The sequence below is a fragment of the Cupressus sempervirens genome, chromosome 4 (genome assembly GCF_028749045.1).
Source record: "Cupressus sempervirens isolate cs-2001-9-10 chromosome 4, ASM2874904v1, whole genome shotgun sequence".
In the NCBI taxonomy this organism is placed as follows: domain Eukaryota; kingdom Viridiplantae; phylum Streptophyta; class Pinopsida; order Cupressales; family Cupressaceae; genus Cupressus; species Cupressus sempervirens.
Genome location: NC_143121.1, coordinates 873,324,846 through 873,338,414, shown reverse-complemented (window position 1 = coordinate 873,338,414; position 13,569 = coordinate 873,324,846).

The window sequence follows — 13,569 nt, the reverse complement described above, 5'->3', positions numbered from 1 at the left end:
GTATAGGAAAAACAAGAACTGTGGATTCTTTAGGGATAGAAACTATAAGATAGGTACGATGGATGTGTATGATAAGATAGGAGCATGTAAGATTGGTAGGATTGATGTGGTAAGGTGAGATGAGGGAGATTTTCTTTCATTAAAATGAAGGTAGTGGGTGAGGGGATTTTGCTTGAAGCTTGAGGCTAGGGTACTTTTTAAAGAAGGACCACCATGTAGTTTCAACACTTAGTTTGATATAGGAATGTTGGGGATGTGCCAAGGTTACCAAGAACATCAAGACCTGTTTACCAATATTACATAGGATTGACTTGAAACAACCATGCAATGATTGCCCTGACATCACACATGAATCCTGAAGGAATCAGAATGGAAATAGTACTTGGTAATCCACAGGCAAATGATATTTCCCAAGTGGATCATGTGATCAGAAATGATCATATGTTTAGAACATGCAAGGGTCACATCTGACTCACTTACAAGCAAAAAATACTTGATCAAGACCTTGTACCCTAATTGCCCCATTCAGAACACAACATGATATAAAAGATCATGGCAACCTTGAGGAGGGAACAACCAAATTGCTTGGAAAAGATAATTTAGAACCAAAAAGTAAAATCTAAATCGAAAGAAAGAATAAATCCATAAAAAAGTAACCTTTTTCCAAACGGATTGATAGGATTGGATGTTGACAAACCAAGATTAGACATGAGGAAGGATGCATCTTGCAAGGATTTATTAGTAGGATTTTGGGACTATGACAAATTTGACAAACATAATTTTTGTAGGACAACTTTTTGACAAGAAGCAATCTTGCTGGAGGGTTCGAAAAGTGACCTTTTCAGGAGAAATGTGGTCTATGACCAAATACAAAATGACCTGAAAGAGAAAATGAGATATGTACAAGGGGACTAGATAAGACAGATTGAAACTGAGACGTACAACAAACTAACTAAGATATGTATAAGGACTAATGAACAAAAAAGCTCAATGTATTTGGACATTTAGTACAATATGTTAGCAATTTTATTTACAAAAAAAATAGTACAATTTGAAAAATCTTAGGATGAGGATATAGTAGAGGTGATCTAATATAGTACAATGTGAAAAAGCTTAGGATGAGTAGATGGTGTGAATGTATACTATTTTACAAGGGGTATGATACATGGGTATGATAGAGGAGTTAGGAAACAACTGATATGGTACATGTGTTATGAAATATATGATAGGATACATGGATATGATATACATGGGAAGTGATATGATATAATACACTACTCTAATTCAACTTCCAAGCTCGGCGATGGGGATAGTGATAGTGATAGTGTGGTGATGGGATCTTTGGAATAGCTTGGGAAAATGGGGAGATGGATGATGAAATGTGGGGAGAGATGGTGGATGGATATAGATCATTGATAGATAATGGGAAGGTCAAGTACACATGGCACCTATTTTCTAGGTTTTCACCAAGGTAACTATCCAAGGTGTTTGAATTGCCAAGTTTACACCTTTGGACGCTTATTTTTCTCTTTACTTTTTTCTTTTGTTTTTTTGGATATTTTGATATTTTTTCTCTTTTTACAGGATTAGGAGGATACACTAAGGATCTTAGGCATATAATTTCTTGAAGTGAATGATTTTTGTGGGATCATTCAGTGTTTCACCTTTAAGATTTGATAATTGATATGCTCCCAAGACAACATATGGACCAAGCCATGTGGGCTCAAACTTGCCCTTTTGTTCTCGGTCCGGTTGGAATTTTATATTTTCTTTGAGGACCATGTCACCTAATTGAATTTTTTGCAAGTGAACCTTCTTGTTGAAGTTTCACTTGACCTAATTCTAATAGACTATGAGATGGTCATAGGCTTGTTGCCTTTTTTCATCAAGTAGATCTAGCTTTATGAGTCTGGTTACTTGATAATCCTCATATGATATTTGTCCTCACAAAGAGATGCACAAGGATGGGAGTTCAACCTTAATAGGAAGGACTTCTTCAAAACCACATACCAAGGAGTATGGAGTTGTGACTATGGATGTGCGAAATGAGGTGTGGTAAGCCCATACGACAGGGTTGATTCATAAATGCCAACTGCAACCAAAATCATTGACAACCTTTTTGAGGATTTTGGGTAGAGTTTTGTTAGTTTCCTCATCTTGAACGTTACCTTGTTGGAAGTATGCACTAGAAAAATGGTGATGAATGTGGAGGGAGGTGTACAACTCTTCCATATTGAGTTTTTAAAAGTTGCCTTCATGGTCTGTAAAAATGGTAGTAGGGATACTAAAGTGATAGATAATGTGATAAAGGATGAATTTAAATACTTAAATTTTGGTGGCAAGAACAAGTGGGACTACCTCCATCCACTTGGTGAAGTAATATGCTGCAATGATGATCCATTTATGGATTTCTAAAGATAGGGGTACAATAAAACCAACAAAGTCAAACCCCCAACATGCAAATGACCATGGTGGTATAATATGGTTAAGATCTTGAGTTGGGACTTGTATTAGATTTGCATGTTGCTGACAAGGTAGATATTGTTTAACAAAATCACAAGCATCATGTTTAGTGGTAGGCCAATAGTATCCATCTCTAAGTATTTGTCTAGCTAGGACTATATCGCTTGTGTGAGTACCATAAAGTCTAACATGTACCTCTTTTTGAGCCATTGTGGCCTCATTTTGGTCTAAACATTGAGAGAGAGTATCATGATAACTTCAATGATATAGGGCATTAGCTACGATAGTGTAGTAGGATGCTTTGTAAATGAGGTTTTGGCATTGGGTTCTTATGAGATGAGGAGATATGATACCATTTTTTGGATAAGCATGAAGTTCATGGTACCATAGGGATTGGGGACCAAACAAGATGCATACTCATGTTGATTCATAATTTTTGTATGCAGGATCATTTAGTTGCTTGACTAAGAATTCATACTATGTAGCTTCCCGAGGGATCTCCAAGAGTGAACCAATAGTGGCCATGGCATCTGCACTCTTGTTTTACAACCTTGACACTTGTATGAATTGGATTTGAGTGAAATGTTGGTTTAACTAATCAACCAATTCTTTGTAAGGTTGGAGTTTATCATCCTTTGTTTGATACTCATCAAGAACTTGCTTGATAATCAATTGTGAGTATCCAAAGACCTTTAGCTCTATGATGTTCCATTTAAATTCTATCTTGAGCCCTATAATAAGAGATTCAAACTCTGATATGTTATTTACTATAACTAAAGTTTGAAAGACTTAGGAATATAGTCTCCTTGAGGGGTGAACGACAAGATTCCTACTCCAAAACCATGGGATGTATAAGATCCATAAAAGTATAGCTTCCATGATGGTTGTTTCTCTATCATGCAAAGATGTTCATTTGAAAACTCCATAACTAGAGGATGATCAATGACTAAGGGTGCATCAACCAAATGATTTGCAATAGCTTGTCCTTTGATTGTCTTTCTATCAACATATTGGATGTCAAATTCACTAAGAAGCATGACCCATTTTGCTATGCAAATGATGAGCGATGTGCATGATAACTTGTATTTCAAAAGATCAATCTTGGAGATAATTTGTACAATATGGTTTAATGTGTAATGGTAGAGCTTCTGAGTGGCTAAAACTGCAACTAAACAAGCTTTTTCCATAGGCATGTAATTGATCTCATAACCAACTAGAGTGCGGCTAATATAGTAGATAGCCCTTTATTTCCCTTTATCATCAAGTTGTCCTAGAAGTGCACCTAATTTTATTGGGGTAGCTATTATGTACACTATCAATGGTCTCCCAACAATTGGCAAAAATAGGATAGGTGGGTTGGCCAAGTATTACTTGATCTATTTGAAGCTGCACTAACAAATAGGATCCCATCTAAAATTTTGATCCTTTTTGAGAAAATGCATGAATGACTAACATTTATCTATGAGTGGTGAGATGAATCTTTTGATTGATTATAACTTCCCTCGGAGAGAATGAAGTTGTAGTAGTGTTTTGGGAGGAGACATATCCATGATGACTTTGACCTTCTAAGGGTCAATCTCAATGTTGCACCTCAATACAATAAAACTTAGGAGCTTGCTAGATGTGACACTGAAGACACATTTCTTGGGGTTGAGCATGAGAAGATACTTGGCCAACCGATCAAACAGTTCCTTAAGGTGAGATAAGTAATCGAAAGCATTAACATATTTGACCAAGATGTCATCCACATAGTCTTCAAGGGTTTTATGGACAAGGTCATGGAAGATGACCATCATAGCTCACTGATTGGTGGCCCTTATGTTCTTTAACCCTAATGGCATCATGTTGTAACAAAAGGTTCCCCAAGGGGTGGGGAATGCTATTTTATGTTGATCTTCTTTTTCTATCTATCTAATTATACCCAAAGAAACCATGCATGGGAGATAATAACTCATGGTCTTTTGTAAGGTTGACAATCATGTCAATATTTGGTAGAGGAAAATCATCCTTGGGAAAATCCTTATCAAGATCCCTGCAATCTATGCAAATTCTAATATCACCAGAGGGCTTGTGATAGGTACCATAATAGAAATCCAATTTGAATAATCAATTGGGTGAATGATCTTTGCATCTAGCATCTTTTCTAACTTTGCATTGACTAATAAAGCAGCCTTGGGATGCATCTTTTAGAGTTTTTTTCTTGACTAGTTTGACCTTTTGGTCTACTACCAAATTATGTACCACTAACTTAAGATCTAGTCTTGGCATGTCTTGATAAGACCATGCAAATTGACCAATGTTTTCCTAAAGTAACTTAATGAGAAGATCTGCTTCTTTTGTTAGACTGATATTGATTGGTTTGGTGTCCTCTATCAAGATTGATGATACTATAGGCCTACGATCTTGTGGGTGAAGGATGAAATATCCATCCTTAGGTGCCTAAGAGAGGTTTTCATCATTGGATATGTCCTTTATCTTTATTTATTTATTTTAATGATTTGATGATTCTCCAAAAGAGGTTTCACTAGGGGATACCTTTTCTTTTCTTTTTTTATTTTGATTTTCTTTCTTTTGATCATTTATATGACTAGAGATTTCATCCTCCCCAAAGTAACCCTTTGGGTCCAATTTGTAGACATAAGCTGATTGCGATGGTAGTTTTTTGTGTGGTATCTTAGCTCTGATGAATCTGAGAAGTGCATGCTCCATAGAGAACTTGACATGAATAACACTTGGTTGGTCCCAATCAATGAGTCAAGATGAGTAAGGGGAAGGTCTATGAGGTTAATAGATAGTTCATAGAGCATAGAGGCTCTTAAGATAAGTTTGTCATGGAAAATATCATTGTAGGCCTTCTTTTCAATTTCCTCAAGGATGTTTTTGACTTCTACAAGGTTTTTTTGGATGTTTAAAAAGGCATGACCATCTTTAGTAGTGCCCCCAATTACGGGGAGTCCATAGCCTAGACCTTTCTCCTCCTCCTCTTTGTATGCTTCTACAAGTTGTCTGATGCCCAACTCTTCATTCCCTAGACCACCTCTTTGATAATCCCACATTTTGGTAGGAAGTTGGTGTGAGTGTGAAATAGTCAAGGAGCTATTTACCTTTTGGAAGTGGGTCCTTGTATAACCATGTACTGATGTCAGGGGTTATTTCTTCTCCATTGAGGATCCCATTGGTAAAAAATGTGGTAGGTCTAAGTTGTTTGTGCTAAGCAGTTGTGTCTGCATTTGGCCCTTGATGGGTTAGGCACCCCTAAGTTTGTGGGTCAAGTGGTAGAGCACCAACAACAAAGGAATCTAAGAGACTATGTTGAGCACAACCTTAGTAGTTAATCTTAACCATGGAGAGTGTGGTGGCTAAGATGGTGTCAAGATATTAGAAAGTATCAGAGGAGCTAGCCATGTTGTTTCCAATATCAATTCCAAGACAATGGTTATCATATGAGGCATCTATCACATTGCAATAAGCAAATGGTTCAAGATCAACATAGATGGTTCTCTCAATGCCACGATACAAAAATTTGATGCACTGATGATAAGTGGAGGGGATGACTTTCATAGCATGAATCCATGGTCAGCCAAGGAGGATGTTGAGATAAAATTCATGGTAGATTATTTCTTGAGTAGCGGGGCCAACTGTAATTGACAACAAGATGGTTCCTTTGGTGGTCCACTCCAAGTTGTCATAGGCTTTGATAGTAATGTGACCTCATTTATGATATCTACCTCAGTGTATCCAACCTATTTGATGAAATTCAATGTACATAGATTTAAGGCTAATCCATTATCTATCATGACCCTTTTGACAACAAAGTTAGAAACCATGACGACTATGTGGAGTGGAAGGATATAATTTGACTCAATAGCTATGATATTATAAGTTTTGAAGGACAAAAATCATGATGCAGAGAGATGGCCTACCAAATTTTAAAATTTTGTGTATTAATGGGATACAAGAATCATGAAGAGCATTGTCAAGGATTTCCTTGTAAAGTGGGCTAGTGTGTAGAATATCTAGAAGGGAGATTTGGGATGGCATATTCCCATGGTGTTCCAAGCTATTTTATTGTGGTCTAACTATGTTGAGTTGAGTCCTATTTGAGAAATGTAGCCGATCAAATTACCATAGTCTAAGTATGTTGATGTATAGTTCTATGATTTATCATTGTTATCACCTTGTTTGGCTTGTATTTTTGTTGTATGAGGGAAATGCATTTTAGTAGATTAGTAATCCTATATTCAGAGAGGCTTGTGCCCCTACCATGATTTCCTTTTTCTTGATGAGATCTTATACATATTCTTTGAGTTGCATATATTTTAGGGTGGGATGACTTTTAACAAGGTGAAATTTGTAAAACACACTTTCTTCATACCAGGATGCCCTTGATTGATTGTGATCTAATGGTTGAGACTGTGGATGTCAGATAAAATTATTTTTGGCCAATTTTTTTAAAAATGACATCAAGAGGCTCCCCCAAAGGGGTGTATGCTCGAGATTGCCTCTAGATGGGTGGCCTTGGTCCAAGTATGACAGTAATGGTGTTGGTTTGATTTTGGGGATCTTGTGTATTTTGCTAATTGTGCTTTGATGGAGGTCATTGATAGTCTTGTTGGTAGGTACCCTATTGATAGGCTAACTATTATTATTTTGGTATTTTTTGATAAAGAGTATTTGGTGTGCTAGGCACTACTCCGACTACATGAACTTGTGAAGTATTTGTGGCACCATCAGTGACTATGTTTTTGTTCTTGTTGCAATACTTTGTTTTGTCATTGTATTGTCCTCATTCTTGGGTGTTTTTCTTGCAAATTTTGATGACACCATCTTTAATGAATGCTTTCTTGAGGCTCATCCCATTTCCTTGGATGTCTTTGTATGTTTGTAAGCAAATTATAACCATGTAGTTTGCAAAAATAGGATGTGGGTTATTAATGAACATCTTGACAAGGTGATGCTCGAGTATGGTGCACGAGATCTGAGTTGTGAGAGTTTTCTATCGCTATAAGTAATCAATGAGGCTTTTTCCTCCATTTTGTTTGGTATTGACTAGATCTACTACAGATAACTCAGTTTCAACTAGGTGTTCATATTGGGCCATAAAGGCTTCTAAATGATCAACAAAGGTACCAATTATGTCCTAAGGTATGTGATAGAACCATTCAAGAGTGGGGCCTCCTAGACTTTTAGGGAAAAGATGCATGAGGAATATGTCATTGTAAGCCACTTCTTGGTAGTGCATATAAAACTCTTTGACATGTGTGATTGGATCTCCTTCCCCACTATATTTATCAAATTTAGGGACTTCAAAGTGTTTAGGGAAGGATGTCATTCTTATAGACTTGTCAAATGGATATGGATAGTTACTCTCAAACTTGAAGGTATTTGATTTGGTTCCATCCTTGAGTGCCTATAGGGAACTTTTCATTTCTTCCCACTCAAGTTTGATAGATGTTATTGTAGGTACCCCGAATCTCAGTGGTCCCAGAAGAGAGCATGTATCAGATATCACAGGTGAATGTGGATGGGTTTGGCTTGCATATTGTAATGGATGGAATATGAATTATGATACTATTGGGATAAGAGTTATGGGTGTTGATATTATGGTCAATTTTTCTATCAGTGACTCAATAGTTAGTCAAATGGTTACATTGTTATGAAGTTCTATAGTTGCTACCAAGCTTATTAGTCAGTTTTTAGTGTTTGCCAAGCTACACAATGCTTACCGAGCTTTAGAAACAAGGGAGAATACAAACCAAGCATAATAGAGGCTATAGAGGTATTCAATGGAAGTGAAGAAGATTGTAGTGTTGACCGAGCTATGGTATGTTAACCAAGTTATGTTTTGTTTACCAAGCTCATTGTATTAACATATGAATCTAGTGTTGACTAAGTCGTGTCATGTCAATTGAGTGATTCAACAGCTACCGAGTTTCTCAATGTTCATTGAGTCACATAGTGTTGATCAAGTTCAAGCTAATTGAAAGTGATTATTATTGACCAAGCTTCAAGTTTAATCAAGTGCCAAAGATTGCCAAGCATTGATAATGTTTACCAAGTATTAGAACATCACTGAGTTTTTCTTTAGAACCTGAGTTATAGTAGTTGGGCCGACTTTGTGAATTATGATGAAATTGGTATTGTAACCAACTCTAGTAAGTTATGATTTGGATTGGTATATATGTAATACATTATATCATATACAAGTATGAATGTGAAGAAGAATATGATGAGGAGTGCAAATTAAAGAAGGATACAGGTAGTATAAGGGACAACAAAGATTTATCTATCACAGTTAGGTGATCATTGCATTATAAGGAATCTCAACCAAAAAATTAGAGATCAACCACTAGTTCATCCTAATAGGTGCATCAGTCAAATCCTTTAATAGGGTAGACTTAACAGTCTTTGCTAAATCTCTTAAATGAGTGCATACTTGATTGTATGTTTGTAAATCCTTTAACAAGGTGGACTTCACAGTCCTTATTGCTTCTAATAGGGTAGATCACCCAAAGTGGTCAATTGTAAGCCTTAATAGGTTAATTTTATACTGCAGTACTAAAGCTTGTGGGTATCATCCCGACCCTAGTTTTACTTTCTAATTGGAAGATTTTTGGGTTACCATATCTTGTGTCAAATTGTTATGAATGTTTAAATGCTTTCATTATTTCATGCATGCAATTAGATCAGAATATAAAATAAAGCATTAATTAGCAAATTAAGATAAATTTTGATTGGTTCCTAATTCACCTCTCTCTCTTAGTAACCTTGTGTATCTTATATTTCCAACAATTGGTATTAGAGCATTTGGTTCTCAGATCAGAAGTTTAACAACTTGAGAAAAGATTAGAGGCAATGGAGGTATACAAGCTTGATAAGACTATAGACAATAAAAGGTTGGATCTGGAATTGGCTATTGGACAACTCAAGAAAGAAAAGGAGCAACTCTATTAGTCATTAAAAAGAAGAAAACATCTTTCAATACAAATGAATACCAATCTCTATACTAAAGAAAGAATTGAAGATATATGTCTAGAAAGAAATTTAGGTGAAGCTAAAGAAGCAATCAAAGACCTATTGGAAAAGAATTCCAATCTTCAAGAAGAAGTCAGAAAGATGAAAAGAGAACAATAAATACAATGGGTCAAATTATGTGAAGTCATGGAATAAAAAGACAAAGCCAAAGATGAGATAGAAGAAAAGAGTAATAAAATTCAACAACTATCCCTTCAACAAGTAGGCTTCATTGATCAACTGACTGATGAAAATGAAGAACTTATGAACCTAAGGTTAGAGAATGAAAGATTTTAGGATGATCTCAATATTGAAAATAAAACCTATGAAAGAATGATTAAATCTCAGGGAAACATGAATCAATTGAATGAGAAAAGTCAATACATACATAAAGACAAAGTTGGAATAAGATATATAGAAGAAGGTGAATCATTTCATCAAGGACCTCAAAAGAATAAAAGACCTACTTGCAATCATTGTGGTAAGATAGGTCATACATCAAAAAAATGTTGGAGTAATAGAAAAGCAAACTTTAATGGAAAGTGTTATAGCTGCAAGAAGCATGGTCATAGAGGAAAGTGAATGCAAAGAGAAACCTAAGTTTGAAGGTAAATATCACAACTACAAGAAACAAGGACACAAATCCTCAGAGTGCAAAACCAAATAGTGGAACCTAGTAGAATAAATTGTGAAAGCAGTATTTGGATGGGATTACAACACATGCTGTAGATGTCACTACTGTGGTGAATTTTGGCACATTGGAGCAAATTGTATGAAATATCACATGAGGAAAAGAGATGTTTTATTTGTACAAAACTTGGACATCTTGCCAAGAACTGTATGAACACATGTAGAATTGAAGATGAAAAGAAAGCTAGAGATGACAATATCAAAAAATAAATGAGGAAAAAATTAGTAGAAAAATCTCCAGAGAATGCAAACCAAGATCATGAAGTGAATGACATCTAAATCAATGAGTTGGATGACTCAATCATCTAATCTTAGTGCCTAATGGAGATCAATGGAATGATGATTCAAAAGAAATAATCTAACATTAGTTCTAACTAGCAAGCAGAATGATCCAATTGACATTCAAGATGCATAGGGATAATCAAGTATGATGGCAAGCAGGATACCTTACTGAGCAAGGTCAGATTGCATATTGTTTTTGTTTATGAAGTCGGTAGTTCCTACTAAGTGTTGATGACTCTACTAAGTTGTAGATGTCTCTTGAGCATTTAAAGAATAAACTTAGTGGAGGACAACCTAACACCAAGAAAATATGAAGTATGAAGCATTAATGGTGATCGAAGAGAGGAAATTCACTAAAAGGGAAGAAACTAATTGCATTGTTTCACCACAAATTTCTAAAACTAGTTGTGAAGAGTGAATTTAGATCCCTCGAGGAATCTAAGAAATTATTGTTGAAGAATTCTTGAAGTTTTTAGAAAACCTACTGAGCATGAAATCTTCAAGTAGTAAAACAAAGAAAGGTTTTGAAATGTTAGTCTATGGAGTTGACTACAAGGCACCAAATTTCAAGTTGAGCCTAATGATTGTAGAGGTGCTCAACCTAGCTGGTGCACAATCTCAAATTTTACCAAAGGTATTACTCATGTATGACATCTTTTCATTTGACCACTATTCAATTAAGGAACTTGGAACCCTAGAGATGAATGAAGCATTCAATGAATTATGTGTGGATGGTGCATTGAACCTAAACATCAACATTTGGAAACCAAGGGTTTGACACATATCTCACATATAACAAGAGACTTTTAGGTCAAATAGATTAGATATATTCTAAGCTATGTGCACAATGGATAGTTATAGTTGGACCAACCCATTCAGATAACAAAGAAAATGATTCACAAAATCATTGGGCTTCCCATACTAAACAAGGCTAAGATGACCACAGGTCGGGCATAACTAATTAAAAAGAGTCTTGTTGAGTGGGACATAAGAGGTATGATGCTGAGTGGAGTAACTGATATAGAGTTAAAGTTTGGTATATATGTAATTACATACAAGATATACAACTCTAGTTGGTTAAACAACATATCATGTGAAGCTGTCGATCTTGCATACAAGGTTGTGAAGAATAACCTATCCTTCGACCTTGCCAAGTTGTTGTTGAATTAGTTCAATAAGAACATGGAGAGAATTAGAGGATCAAATAATAATTTGTGTAAGTTTGGATCTCTTTTGACATGTTTATTCTTCTTTGTTCAGAAAATTTTGCCTTCCAAAGGTAGAATAGGATGGAGGAAAGATGTAGCTATTTTATATCAGATTAATGAGTATATAGTACAAATGGGTGAAAATTTTGATATTATCATGGATAACTACTTTGAATCATTCAAAGAGAAGATGCATAATAGATTTAGGATCCCCAAGAAACTTGTAGAAGATTACAAGGATGATATCTGTCTCATGGTGGAATATGACAAATTGTATATACAAGCAGCCATACCTAGAGTGGCATGGATTAAGCCTCTAGAGTATGAGGCTAACTTTGATAAAACTAAGGATGTAGTTGAGGCTCTATTGAATGAGCCTGTAGATCCTAAAGCCACCTATTTTGGAACTTACGATGAGGAAAAGGCAAGAATTGAGCTTGAAATCAAGCTACCTCAAGCAAAAAGCAAAGGAAGGAAATGAGTAAAGAAGTTATTGAAAGGCACCAAGAAAAAAAGTTCTTCACTAATGGTTACCAAGGGAAAAGGTGATGATGTGGAAGGTGATGATGAAGAGAAGGAAACCAAACCCAAGGAAGAACAACCTCTAAGGAAGAAAGCTAAGGTTATTATAACTAGACCTACCAAATCATTCCCTGTTGTATTTACTAGAAGGGAAACTAAGTCAATAAAGAAGTTGAAGCTAAGTGAAGATGACATTGAGCAAGTTATCTTCAAAAGATCTGCACCTACACTTCAAGAAAGACTAAAGAAGATAGAAGAAGGAACATGCATGACATGTTTCAAATTCCTCAAGTATGAGATAAGGAATGAAGAAGAGAAAAGGTAGATAGAGGATGTTGTTATGAACAAGCTAGGTAAATGGAAGTATTCACTAAATGAGCTTACACAACTAATTACTAATGAGCTGATGTAGGCAATAAAATCTAAATTGGAAAATGCACTAAAGACTGTAGACACCTAAATCTGATTACACTGCTTCGGTAATCCTATTTAGCTATCTCTAAAGGCATCATTAATTAATTTCCTATTTAAATTAACCTTTTCCATCCCCTAGTTGATTAATTAAATTAATCATCTATAGTCCTAATTGATAAATCAAATAACCCACTATTTATCAATTAATCCTATTCTCCTATCTAATTCGAAAACCCTCATTTATTAAATAAGTCCATTTGATAAATAAAGCCCTCAAATCTAATAGCCCCTAACCTATTCTTAATCCTCCATCTAGCCTAATCCACCCCATTCACCCATACTAACTAAGCTTAGCCACTAACTCACCCACCCTCATCAATGCCATCCACTTGCACATCTCTAACATCCCTAAATCTAATCCTAAACCAAGCCTAACCCATCCCCTAATCATTTGCACAATCCTAAATGAGCTTAAGACTTTCCTAATCCAAACCAAAGTCTCCCCTCAAAATATCCCAACCACCAAACCATAAAAGCTCTTACAAAGACATGAATGACTCTTACAAGCCCATTCATTGCTCTTACAAGCACTTATGAGGGCCATTTAAAGCCTTGAGCCTCCTTTGTTGACTCATCCATGCCCTTTCTTCCACCCACTCTCCCTATGACATGTGTCACTCTGTGATTGTTTATAAGGAAGCACAATCCATGTGCTCTCCTCTCATTCAATTTGAGCCCTCACTAAGCTTTCATCTCTCATTACATCTTACCCCTCCACCCCTCAAGTTCTTAGCCTATAAATTGGATCCCCTCCCAAGCCATTTTAATCACAATCTGTAAGCTAAAGTTACCATGTCAGTTTGAGAAGCCAAGTTCATACCATTTTCACATATCCACACCAAAAATCCCAAATCCATCTCCATTGAAGCATTTTGAAGCTTGAGCATACATCCCAAATCCATATCAAAGGACACAT